This window comes from Chrysochloris asiatica, unplaced genomic scaffold (genome assembly GCF_000296735.1).
Source record: "Chrysochloris asiatica unplaced genomic scaffold, ChrAsi1.0 scaffold00251, whole genome shotgun sequence".
Taxonomy (NCBI): domain Eukaryota; kingdom Metazoa; phylum Chordata; class Mammalia; order Afrosoricida; family Chrysochloridae; genus Chrysochloris; species Chrysochloris asiatica.
The window spans coordinates 1,557,532-1,570,950 of record NW_006408769.1 but is presented as its reverse complement, the minus strand read 5'-3'; the positions used below and the strand labels follow the sequence as shown (position 1 = coordinate 1,570,950).

The 13,419-nt window shown below is 41.7% G+C and overlaps 1 pseudogene; it reads left to right on the top strand.

Moving 5' to 3' along the window:
- Positions 1-2,738: 2,738 nt before the first annotated feature.
- On the top strand, positions 2,739-3,145 carry LOC102826966 (annotated as a pseudogene).
- The last annotated feature ends 10,274 nt before the right edge of the window (positions 3,146-13,419 follow it).

Genomic DNA, 13,419 nt, shown 5'->3' with positions numbered 1-13,419 from the left:
ACTGTTTCTTCATATTTTGCTTTTCTTGTTGGCCTTGTTGCCAGTGGTTGGACAAGATGTGGAGAAGAGCTGAAGATTTGCCCACCCTTTATACATTATTATTATTAATTTGGGAACACGTTGGCTCCATACGATAAACACTGGACTGAAAACCACCAAGTCCACAGTCTAGTCTGTCAGCTGCTCTGCAGGAGAAAGATGAGGCTTTCTGCTCCCACAAACATTTAAAAGTCTCAGAAACTCTATACAAGGTTACTAAGAGTCGGAACCAACTCCACGACACTTAACAAAAACAAGTTATTAATTTGATGCGGGGGGGTGGGTAATGAGTTGTTCAAAACATGAGTTTGAACAATAAGTAATCAACCTAATTTTGTGGCTACAAATAAGTCATGCAATTTTAGGCTTAAGACCCAACAGTTTGTTAAAACCCTCACCTACCTCACAGACACTTTCAAATGCTAATTTCAAATGCTAATTTGAAAGTCACACTTCTGTACTGTTATTTCCTACAAAGTCTAAAATGTAACAATAATTAAATATAATTTTAGATCAGAACCTCATACACCTAAAAAGCTATATTTGTCTAATTGTACAATCTGTCCATCTTTCATATTTTTAAGAGAAGTACATTCAGAATATGGATTTCTTTATCACTCCCCACCCAATGGGCATCAGAGTTAGAGAAAAGAGGTTTGCTTCTGAGGGCTCACTGTTTCCCATCAAAGACAAAGCTCTCCGTCTCTCCCCTAGCATTGTGTTTATTTATTTGTTTGTTTGCTTCACACACAGGAGCCTTGAGAAGAGAGACAGAATGCTGCAGGCTTTCTCATCTCCTTTCCCTTTTTGGCACTCCTGGGAGCTTTTTGGAGTCCAGGGTGATATAAACAGTTAGCAGGCCCAGCTGCTAACTAAAAGGTTGGAGGCTTGAGCTCACTGCAGGTACCTCAGAAGAAAAGCCATCTACTTCTGGACAAATCGGTTATTGAAAACCCCATGGAGCACAGTTGCACTCTGATACACTTGGGGTCACCATAAGTTGGGATTGACTCAATGCCAATCAGTTAAGGAGCTTTGTGAAATGGGAAAAGTATAATTAACCCGTAGTGTGCTGTCCTTACCAGCAAAGAATCTGAAGGATTCTGAGACATGTTATAATTGCTGAACAAATGAGCACAATAGCCTAAGCAAGCTCAGACAGAAAATGATCCATCACATAAGGATATACTACAAGGATGTAGAAGTAAGTTCTTGGTACTCATTAAAATCATCATTGTCCTGGGGAAGTTTGCATCTTTGGGTTGGTCCCAGTGATGGTAGTCAAGGGCCATGGGGTTTGGGCCTGGATGGTGCACAGTCTAGTGTGGGGACTAGATCAGAAAGTCTTGGGAGTTCAACTTCTCAAAGCCCCAGAGAAAATGGAGGTTAGAGATGCACCTATAACCTGAGTTCATGATAATTTTGGAGTTCAAGACTGGATGGGACTTCTCTGCAAAGTGTTGTCATGGTGGGAGGAAAAAGTAAAGCTGCATCCCTTCTCTTCTCCTACCCACCTCCCCAGCCTCCCAAAGACTGAGAACTTATTTTTTTTTAAAATAGGCACAATGGTTAGGGGTCACTGAACTTCTTTTCAGTGTGATGAAAAGATTTGGGCATGGTTAATGGTGATGGCTGAACAAATATGATGCACATAATTAATGTCACTGAACTTAGCACATGCAGATTGTTGAAATGTCAAATGTTTGTTACCTATCAATTTATCACAATAAAAACAAATAAATAATCATGCTGTGAGAAAATTCAGAAAATCATGAGGTAGAAAAGTAAAATCACCATAATTCTAGTACTCAAAATTACTACAGTTTTGTCCCATCTTTCTTCATACTTCTTTGCAAAATTTGGTCCATGCTTATGAAAATAAAGTTATCATGTCTAGTGCCTGATTTTTCTCTTAACATTGCAAATTACTCTTAGACATAGTCTCTTCTCATTAATTTTTCCAAATAATACAGTTCCCAAAGGTACACTTACCTGTCATTTGTCATACTATGGTGGCTTGCATGTTACTATGATGCTGGAAGCTATACCACCAGTATTTTAAATACCAGTAGGGTCATCCATGGTGGGCAGGTTTCAGTGGAGCTCCCAGATAAGACAGATTAGGATGAAAGAGTGGCAGAATACCTCAGAATGTTTAGTTACTGAAGACCTGGTTAATAGTAGTGCAATATTATCTGATGTAGTACCAGTAGATGAAAATGTTATGAATAGCAGCAAACATTGTCAGATACAGTGTTGGAAGACGAGTCCTTTAGGTTGAAAGGCATTCAAACTATGATTGAGGAAGAGCTGTCTCTTCAAGGTAGAGTTGACCATAATGACGGGCATGGAGAAAAGCTCTTGGGACTTTCATTTGTTAAAGGGGCACAACTCTAAATGAGGATAAACTGCTGCAAACATCCATGGGAATTGGTACATGTAATCTAGGGAAATTGGAAGTTGTAAAACATCATATGGAACACACAAAGATTGATATCCTAGGCATTAGTGAGCTGAAATGAACTGGCATTGGCCATTTTGAGTCTGACAATCATATAGTTTACTATGCCAGGAATGACAAATTCAAGAGGAATGGCCTTTTATTTATTGTCAAAGGGAACATTTCAAGATTTTTCTTGAAGTACAATACTGTTTGTGACAGGATGATATTCACACATCTGCAAGGAGGACCAGTTAATATGACTGTTATTCAAATGTACTCATCAACCATTAGAGCCAGTGATGAGCCAGGTGTAAATCTGAAAGCCTATCCCCTTGCAGATATCCACTTCACCAAGAAGCTACTGGACCTCATTAAGCAGTCCTGTAACTACAAGCAGCTTCAAAAAAGATCCAATTAGATCATCAAAACCCTCAACAATGGGGTCTCTGAGTTCCATGTGATAGCCAGGAAGCTGAGCCTCTAGAGATCATCCTGCAGCTCCTGCTGCTGTGGGAAAACAAGAACGTGCCCTATGTGTCTGTGAGCACCAAGTGGGCCCTGTGGAGCCCTGTCATTGCCTGCCCTGTCACCATCAAGGTGGGCTCACAGCTGAAGCAGCAGATCCAGTCCATTCAGCACTCCAACAAGAGGCATCTAGTCTAAACTGGCAGTCTCTGTCCACCCCAGGGTGGTGAGTCATAGATCATTTGTGTTAGCATGTAGTGCTCTCAGCTACTTACTAATTGTTATAAGATGTCCTGGATGTTTTCTGGATTTTTATATATTAATTTTGCTTTGTTACTGCTTTCCCTCCACATCTTCCCTTTCTGCCATTTTCTCATGTTCCTTTTAGGAGCTAGTACCCGGTGGATAAAGTAGCATTGTGGTCATTCATTCTTCATTAAGTGCCTTTGAATCAGTTCCAACCTATAGCGACCCTGTATAGGGTTTCCAAGGAGTGGCTGGTGAGTTTGAACTGCTGATCCTGGGTTCAAACTGACCTCACTGTCTAGTGATTATCCTACAGCACCACACCAGGACAAATGGCAGGGAAGGGTCAGAAATTTGACACATCCATGGCAGAATTCTGGATAGGTAATTGATTGTGAACCACAGGTTGGTGGCTTGAGCCCACCAGCTGCTACGCAGAAGAAAGATGAAACTTTCTGTTCCTGCAAAGATTTAAAGCCTTTGTTGTTGTTGTCAGGTGCCATTAAGTCGGAACTGACTCATAGAGACTCCATGCACAGGAGAACGAAACAATGTCCGATCCTGGACCAACCTCACTACCGCTGCCACACTTGACACCATCAATGATGCCACCTGGCTGATCCATCTCATTGGGGTCTTCCTCTTTGTCTCTGACCCTCCACCTTACCCAGCATGACATCCTTCTCCAGCGACTGTTCTCTCTGGACAATGTGTCCAAAGTAGGAGAGACGAAGCTTAGCCATCTTGGCCTCCAAGGAGCACTCTGGTTGTACTTCTTCCAAAACAGATCTATTGGTTCTTTTGGCAATCCATGGCACTTTCAGTATTCTCCTCCAACACCACAACTCAAAGGCATCAATTCTTCTACGGTCTTTCTTATTCACTGTCCAGCTTTCGCATCCATATGAGGTTATTGAAAATACCATGGCTTGGGTCAGGCACACCTTAGTCCTCAAGCTGACATCTCTGCTCTTCAGTACTTTAAAAAGTTTCTGTGCAGCAGATTTGTCCAATGCAATACGTCATCTGATCTCTTGACCGCTGCTTCTGCAAGTGTTGATAGTTGAGCCAAGAACAATGAAGTCCTTGACGACTTCAATCTCTTCTCCATTGATAAGAATGCTGTTTATTGGTCCAGTGGTGAGGATTTTTGTTTTCTTAACATTGAGATGTAATCCATATCGAAGGCTGTGCTCTGTGATCTTCATAAGTATATGTTTCAAGTCCTCTTCACTTTCAGCAAGCAAGGTTGTATCATCAGCAGATCGCAGGTTGTTGATGAGTCTTCTACCAATCCTGACGCCACGTTTTTCTTTGGAAACCCTATAAAAGGTTGCTATGAGTTGGAACCAACTTGATAGCATTTAACAACAAAAACAAACAACTTCTTAGCTCTGAAATTGATCAAGCATGTAATCAAGATGCATTGATAATTATTGGTGATTGAAATGCCAAGGTTGGAAACAAAAAGGAAGGGTCAGTAGTTGAAAAATATGGCCTGGTTGATAAAAATGATACTGGTAAACACATGATAGAGTTTTGCAAGACCAATGACTTATTTATAGCAAATACTGTTTTTATACAACATCAGAGGAGACTATACACAGGTTCACCAGATGGAATACACAGGAATAAAACTGACTACACCTATGGGAAAAGATGATGGGAAAACTCAATATAATCAGCCCAAACAAGGCCAGGGGCAGATTGTGGAACAGACAATCAATTACCCATATAGAAATTCAAGCTGAAGCTGAAGATAAGTAAACAAAAGTCCACACGAGACAAAATATGACCCTGAATGTACCTCACATGAATGCAGAGACCATCCCCAAAACAGAGTTGATGCACTGGATCAACTCTGATGACCATAGAGCAGAAAAGTTGTGAGGTGACATTAAGAACATCATACAGGAAGAAAGCAAAAGGCCATTTACAAGACAGGAAAGAAAAAGAAGAAACTCTGACACTTGCTCTTGAATGTAGAGAAGCAAAATTAAATGGAAGAAATGAGGAGGTAAAACAGCTGAGCAGAAAAATTTAAAGACAACTTGAGAAGACAAGGCAAGAATTATGATGAACTGTGCAAAGACCTGGGTTAGAAATACAAAAGGGAAGAACACACTCGGCATTTCTCAAAATGAAAAAACTGAAGGAAAAATTCAAGACTCAACTTGAAATATTGGAGGATTCTATGGGCAAAATATTGGATGAGGCAGAAAGCATCAAAAGAAGATGGAATATACAGTCACTGTATAAAAAGAAATGGTTGGTGTTCAATCACTTCAAGAAGTAGCATATGATCAAGAACTGATGTTGCTGAAGGACAAAGTCCAAACTACACTGACGACATTGGCAAAAAACCAAGGTTCTAGGAATTGATGGAATACAAAATGAAATATTTCAACAAACTGACTCATCTATGCCAAAAAATTTGGAAGATAGCTACTTGTCCAACTTTTTGTAAGAAATCCATACTTGTCCCCATTCCAAAAAGACATGACCCAATAGCATGCAGAAATCATTGAACAATATCATTAATATCTCATGTAAATAAAATTTACTGAAGATAATTCAAAATGGAGGCAATAGTACTTGACATAGAACTGCCATACATTCAAATCAGATTCAGAAGAGGACATGGAGCTAGGGATACAATTGCTGATGTCAGATGGATCTTGGCTGAAAGCAAAGACTACCAGACAAATGTTTGTTCTTATTGTTAAATGTTGTCAAGTCATTTTTGACTCATACGGACCCTGTGTAGGGTTTCCGAGGAGTTGAAGGAGAGTTTGAACTGTATTGAAAATCTCAATATAATCAGCCCAAACAATGCTAGGGGCTGATTGTGGAACAGACAACTTCAAACTGACCTTGTGGTTCAGTGCTTATCCTATAGCACCACACCAGAACTCCAGAAAGATGCTTACTTGTGCTTTATTGACTATGCACAAGTAGATCATGTCAAACTATGGATGACTTTGCAAAGAATGGGAATTCCAGAACACATAATTGTGCTCATGAGGAACCTGTACATATACCAAGAGACAGTTGTTAGACCAGAGAAGGGGGATACTGAATGGAAAGATACGCTAGAGCATACCAAGTTTCACCATACTTATTCAATCTGTATCCTGAGAAAATAATCTGAGAAGCTGGATTGTATGACGAAGCGCATGGTATTATGATTGCATTAACAACCTGTGATGTGCAGATGATATAACCTTGCTTGCTGAAAGTGAAGAGGACTTAAAATACTTACTGATAAGGAGCTTTGGTAGCGTAGTGGTTACAAATCGGGCTGCGAACCTTAAGGTCAGCAGTTCGAAACTACCAGCCGCTCCGCGGGAGAAAGATGAGGCTTTCTACTCCCGTAAGGATTTACACTCTCGGAAACCCTGTACAGAGTCGCTATGGGTCGGAACCGACTCGACGGCACTTAACAACAACAACACAGTCTTCAGTATGGATTGTATCTCAATGTAAAGAAAACAAAAATCTTCACCATTGGGAAAATAAATAATATCATGATAAATGGAGAAAAGATTGAAGTTGTCAAAGACTTCATTTTGTTTGGAAACATTATCAGCACTCATGCAAATAGCAGTCAAGAGATCAAACAATGTACTGCATTAGGTAAATCTGTTGTGCAAGACCTCTTTAAAGGGTTCATGAGCAAAGATCCAGTTTGAATACTAAAGTGCACTTGACTCAAGCCATGGTATTTTCAGTGGCCTCATATGCATGTGAAATTTGGACAATGAATAAGGGAGATGGGAGAAAAAGTGATGCAGTTGAATTATGGTGCTAGAGAAGAATATTCAAAGTAGTGTGAACTGCCAGAAGAACAATAAATCTGTCTTGGAAAAAGTATAGCCAAAATTCTCCTGAGAAGCCAGAAGGACGAGACTTCACCTGTCACACTTCAGACATGTTAGAAAAGTGCAATCTCTGGAGAATGACATCATGCTTTGTAAAGTAGAGGGTCAGCGAAAAAGAGTGAGACCCCCAAGAAGATGTCATGGCACAGTGGCAGCAGCAATAGGCTCAAACGTAGCAGTAACTGAGAAGATGGTGCAGGACTGGGCAGTTATACATAGGGTCTGTTATACATAAGGTCACTAAGAATTGGAGTCACCTCAATGGCACCAAACAACACAACAACAAAGACATAGAATTCCCCATAGCAATGGTAATTCTGATGAGTGCCAAGAACTGACTTCTGCATTCTTGTAGTGTATTTCCATGAAATGGTTCATTTTCTGTGTCTGCTTGGCTAGGCTATTGTGCCCATTTGTTTGGTCAAGCACTAGTCTAGTTGTCTTATAAAGTAACTGTTGTTGTTGTTAAGTGCTGTCGATTTGGTTCGGACTCATAGCAGCCCTGTATAGGGTTTCCAAGGAGCAGTTGGTGGGTTTGAACTGTCAACTTTGTGGTTTGAAGTTCAGTGCTGATCCTACAGGGCCACATGGGATTAAATCATCTAGTTTAAAGTGAAGTTGATCACACTTCATAATGTGGGTGGGCCTCAATCAATTTGCTGAAGGCCATAGAGCAAAAAGGGCAATTTCTTAGGGTGTGTTCTGCCTCCAGATAATACATAGACATTTTTCCAGAACACTCCCACCCTCACTCTCATCATCACCTGACCTATGGATTTTGAAACAGAAGCTGTGGGTGTCTCTGGCCTGTCATCTGACTACAGAGTTTGGACTTGTCAGCCCTCTGAAATCCTTTGAGTCAATTCTTAAGGTAAATCTTTCTGCCCTTGCTCTCCCTCTCACCTCTCTCATTCTTTTTCTGTATGCCTAAGTGATGCATAACCACCACCACCAAGTGGTGCAAGCAGTTAAGACTTTAGCTACTAACTTAAAGGTTGGTGGTTCAAATCTGCCCAGAGGTGCTTGGTAGAAAGGGCACCTCTGTATACATTTGACTATTTGAGATTCATTTAAAATGATATTTTTACATGGTTCAACCAAATACTTTGTGTAAAACCCTTTTTGAGTGAGATGCAGATAAGATTGAAAATGTGAATTCTGCAGTTATGATGTCTGGTTTGGATCTAGGCTCTTCTACTTACCAGCTGCACGATCTTGGGCAAGTTATATAAGCTCGTTATACCTCACTCTTCTCCTCTATAAAATGGGCTGATAGGAAGGATACAACAAGGCGATTGATTTTCCAAGAGCTTATACAGTGCTAGTTGTGTGCTAGGGCAATACGAAAAAATGGAATTAAAGGACAATGATATTTCCCCTAAACTTTCTAAAGGCCCTTAATAAGTGGTCAGGGTTTAGAACAGCACCTGTCACTTTGTCATTGTTTCTTGTTAGGTGCTGTCAAGTTGGGTCCTACTCACAGGGTTTCTGAGGCTGTAAAGACAGCCTCATCTTTCTCTTGTGGCATGCCTGGTGAGTTTGAACTTCTGACCTTGTGGTTAGCAATCCAGAAACCCTAACCAGGGTCACTATGAGTCAGAACTGATTCAACAGCACTTAACAACGAACAGCAACAGCAACTTATCCTACAGCGCCACCAACTTTCCATTCACATAGTAAAATGTTCCAAATCTACTGCAGCCCTATAAGACAGAGTAGAACTGCTCCACAAAGTTTCCCAGGCTTTTCTGAAAAAGAAAAGAGAACGAAAGATGGAACAGAACCATATAAAAGTGACATTTTAATTGAATCTTGAATAGTCATATGGTCCAACCCAGTCAAATCTCAGTAACTTTCTTGATGACGATTATGTTGATGATAGCTTGAGTCCAAGGATGAGGGCATAAGGGTGGGTCCCAGCTGCAGGTATGAGCTAGGCTGGCCTCCCAGGAGTCCTGTGAGGGCTGAGGAGTGTTAGAGAAATTGCCTTGGAGGTGACCAGGAAAAGTGAGCTTTACTTTATCATGGTACAGAACTAAAAGGGCAGACCAATTAATCATGGAAGTTTCTAAAAGTGCTTTTATTTTGCCATTTAGTATGCCAGCCAGATCATTTCCCTTAATGTATACTTCTGGTATTAACACGCTTTAATCCATCACATGCTGTATTATGAAATTACTGTGTTTTACTCCTGGGTCCAGCTGAAGATCATTAACCCAACCCTTCTCTAGGCCATACATCATCGGAGGGATTACCTCATGGGTCCAGAGACCCCTTTCCCTGGGTGACATATGGGGGCTGCCCCAGTCATTTTTTTCTTGTCTTCCCTGACAACAAGGGCTGTGTACATTAGGAAGCAGATGGCTCCTAGGTGAGAAACAGACATCACCTTCATTGGCCACTTCTTCCTCCAGTGACACAAGTTTCCAAGAAACACAATCAAGAAGGAAGCAGTGTTAGCACAAAGCCATCATCCCTTAAGTCCCAGTGCCCTAAGCCTACCCAGGAACTATGTTCTTATGTCCTTAGGCTAGGTGGGCATTTGTTGCTGGATCTCACAGGCCTGTGATGCATCTCCTCAGCTTTGCTGTGGGGTCAAGAGGAGGGTGGCATGGGCATTCCTGCATTACCAGTTTAAGGGGTTGCTCTGCCTGAGCCACTCAGATGGCCCCAGCTCTACCCCCTATGTAATAACAGAAATACAAGGGGGTGACTTTCAGAATATTTTCTCGGAGTTCAGGAGGTTGATTTCTCCTGCTAGTCACCAAGGCAGGGTGATCTGCATGTGATCTCTTGGTGATCTGAATGTGATACCTATTTTCCCTCATTTGTGCTGCTCATCTCTGTGTGTAGGCTGCTGTTTGAGTCACTCAGAAGAGATTAATTTTAGGAGCCACCCTATAGTGAGGTGGTCTCATTAGCACAACAAAGAAAACCTATTTCCATGTAGGATTACGTCCACATCAGCACATGTTTTAGGGGGATACAAGTCAATCCATAGCATTCTTTGTGTCCCCCATTGCACCACAGTCCATCCCATTTTGATGCCAATAAAACTAGGTTATCTTCTTGATTCCTTTCTTGCTCTTACCATCTTCTGTTTTTTGTTGTTGTTTTTTTTGGGCGGGGGGGGTGCCTAGGTAAGGAGCTCTGGTAGCTTTGTGGTTACGAATTGCGTTGCAAACTGCAAGGTCAGTGGTTTGAAACTACCAACTGCTCCACAGGAGAAAGATGAGGCTTTCTGCTCCCATAAAGATTTACAGCCTTGAAAACCCTGTACAGGGTCGCTATGAGTCGGAACCGACTCCACGGCACACAGCCACCACCAGGTAAGGAGCTTTGGTAGTGTAGTGGTTACGAATCAGGCTGTGAACCTTAAGGCCAGCAGTTCGAAACTACCAGCTGTTCCGTGGGAAAAAGATGAGGCTTTCTGTTCCCGTAAAGATTTACAGCCTCAGAAACCTTGTACAGGGTAGCTACGGGTTGGAATCGACTCAACAGCACTTAACAACAACACCCATCTTCTCACAACTCTTAATGATTCTCCCTACAAACACTAAATCCTCTCTTGCTGTTTGTGATGCAGCCACCCTTATCCCAGACTGGATGACCACAGTTGCCTCTAACTTGTCTCCCTATTCCAACCCTCACACTCCCAGACTTCCCACAGGAATGAGTTCTCAATCGCACAACCAGCGTGATTCTTTAAAAACATAAGTCATTGAAGTCTTTTATTTTGACCTGGCTGGTCAAATCAAGGAGTCCTGCTAGTGCTTTGGCATAGGTTAGACTGTTAACCACAAGGTCTGCAGTTCAACTCCACCAGCTGCTCCATAGGAAAACCATGGGGTTGTTTACTTCCTTAAAAGTTTACAGTCTCAGAAATCCTATAGAGGGTCACGAGAAGCTAGCGTCGACTCAATGGGAGTGGGTTTGGCTTTTTAAAGGGCAATCCGATGCAACACAGGTGTATGCCTAGGTGTATGCATGCATGAAAATTCACTGAGGTGTTCCTGAAGATGTGTGTACTTACATACCTTCTGAATGCACTTTACACCTCAATTCAAAAAAAGAAAGAAAATGCAAATTAGATCATGTAGTTCCCTGCTGAAATCCTCCAGTGTTTTCTCTATATCCCTAGAGTCAGATTAGAAACTTTGTTAGGGCTTCACAAGGCCTGACTTGCTAACCTTGCTGGCACCATTGCTTGCCACGTCCAACCACCTCTTGTTTGTACTGTCTTTGTATTTTGTTCTTCTCTCTAGAGAAGGCCACACCAGCTCTAGCCTCAAGGCCTTTGCTTTTGCTGTGCCTTCTCCCTGGTACACTGCAAAGTGTTGCCACATGGCGACTCTTCTGGTTGTTCCAATCATAGCTGTAAAGTCACTTCTTTAGAACTCTTCTGCTCATTTAAAGTATTCTTTCCCTCTTCCCTCATTATCTTGCACATTGTCATTAGTTAGAATCTGCCATGGCGACTTCTTGTATAACATGGCATTCATATGCTATCTTCATGAATGTTAGTATGTGAGCCCAGTGCTATGACCATTGTAGCAATCCATCTCACAGATTGCCTTTGGTGGCCTTCCACTCTTGTTCGTGTTCTTGTGATTGGTACTTCCAAATGATACAAACCCAAGAGTCAGACAGTATTCTGTGGTCCATAGTTTTTTTTTTAACTCCCTCTTGAAAACTTGTAAGCCAGTCACTTTGTGCATTTATAGCCCCCCCATCTTAGGTAGCCAATGTCTAAGTTACCCGTCCCTATCAACTCTGTATTCAGAGGGGATGGGAATGATCCTTGCTGTGAATTGAAGATTCCTTCCCTCTCAATTGGTATTATAAGCTACTACATCCATAATTATAGGTCACGTTCATCAAATTGTAGTGATTTATACTTGTTTCCTTTATCAAACTTTTTTTTAAATCTTCCTCTAGTCGAGTTCTGATCATCCAGCCATTGAAGCTAGGTCAAATGGGTACTATTTGCAAGTTTGGGAATTCTTGTGAATCTCCCCTCACTTCATATCATCTGGAGGCTTCATTCTTAGCTCTAGCCCTCTGTGGTTATATCCTTTTCCATGGGAACAGGAGTCCCCAGGTCTTACCATACTTTGGACCAACCAGCCCTTCATCTTCTCTCTCTCATCTCCAGGTCGATGAGAGTCTACAGAGGAACACGGTTGACCTCAGCCCACATTTTCATTGCTGCCTTTCCCCCATTTCCACTCACCAGTAGACCAACGTGGTCGCCAGCAAGCTGACATGCTTGCTTGTGTACTCCCTTTGAGTTTCAGTCTTGGATGGGGGCTCATAAGGTTTTAATTATAATTTTAGAAAGTAAATCATCATTGCTTTCTTCCTAGTCTGTTTTAATCTGGAAAGTCTACTAAAAACTGTTCACCATGGGTAACCCAACATCAACAACAACGTGTGTGTCAGCACAATAAATCACAGGTAGTGAGGGTTGATATTTCACATTACCCTGGGCTATTTTCTTCACAGCCTGACTTGAAATTATCTTGCATTTTTGTTATTATCTATTCTCATTAATCCATAAACTACACAAGAGCAGGAATCTCATCTGTCTTGTTTATTCTTGTCTCCCCATGGGTCTGTCCATCACTTTCTGGCTTTGTTCTGCCCATGCTCTGACCAAGGATATGATGCTCTATCTCATCCGGGTTCAGAGGACAGAGAACAATGCCAATCAAGAGGATAAATTCAAAGAGCAGCAGTTCTCTCTGCATTGGTTCAAATATAGAGCCTTTCCCATTTCTAAATTCTTCACTCACTGCTCCTGAATATTACAAAGTCCATTTCCCAAAAAACCGATTCTAATGAAATACAGATAGTTTATTAGGAGGGTGATTCCAGAAAGTAGGTGAGGTCATAGGTAAAGTGAGTCAAGGAAGAAAGAAAAGCCAATATAGAAGTGATATAGCTATGGGTAACTGGGACTCAATCCAGCAGATACCCTCTGAACAACCATATAGAAGACACGTCTAGAGGATTGGTGTTGCTGTTGCTAAGTGCAATGGAGTCAATCCTGACTCATAGTGACCCTGTATAGGGTTTCTGAGGAGCAGCTAGTGGGTTTGAACTGTCACCCTTGCAGTTAGCAGTCAAGTGCTTGTCCTACAGCACCACACCTGGACTCTACAGGGATGCTGGGCCATTTATGCTCTGATTGCCATGCCCCCTACAGTGCACATGTACATACACACACATACACACATACTGCCTGGTTTTCTGGCATTTACCCAAGTATATTCCCTTAGTACCTGAGAAAAAGAGAAAGAGGCAGGCAGATGCTTGGGATGGTGTGGGGCAGTGAATTTACAT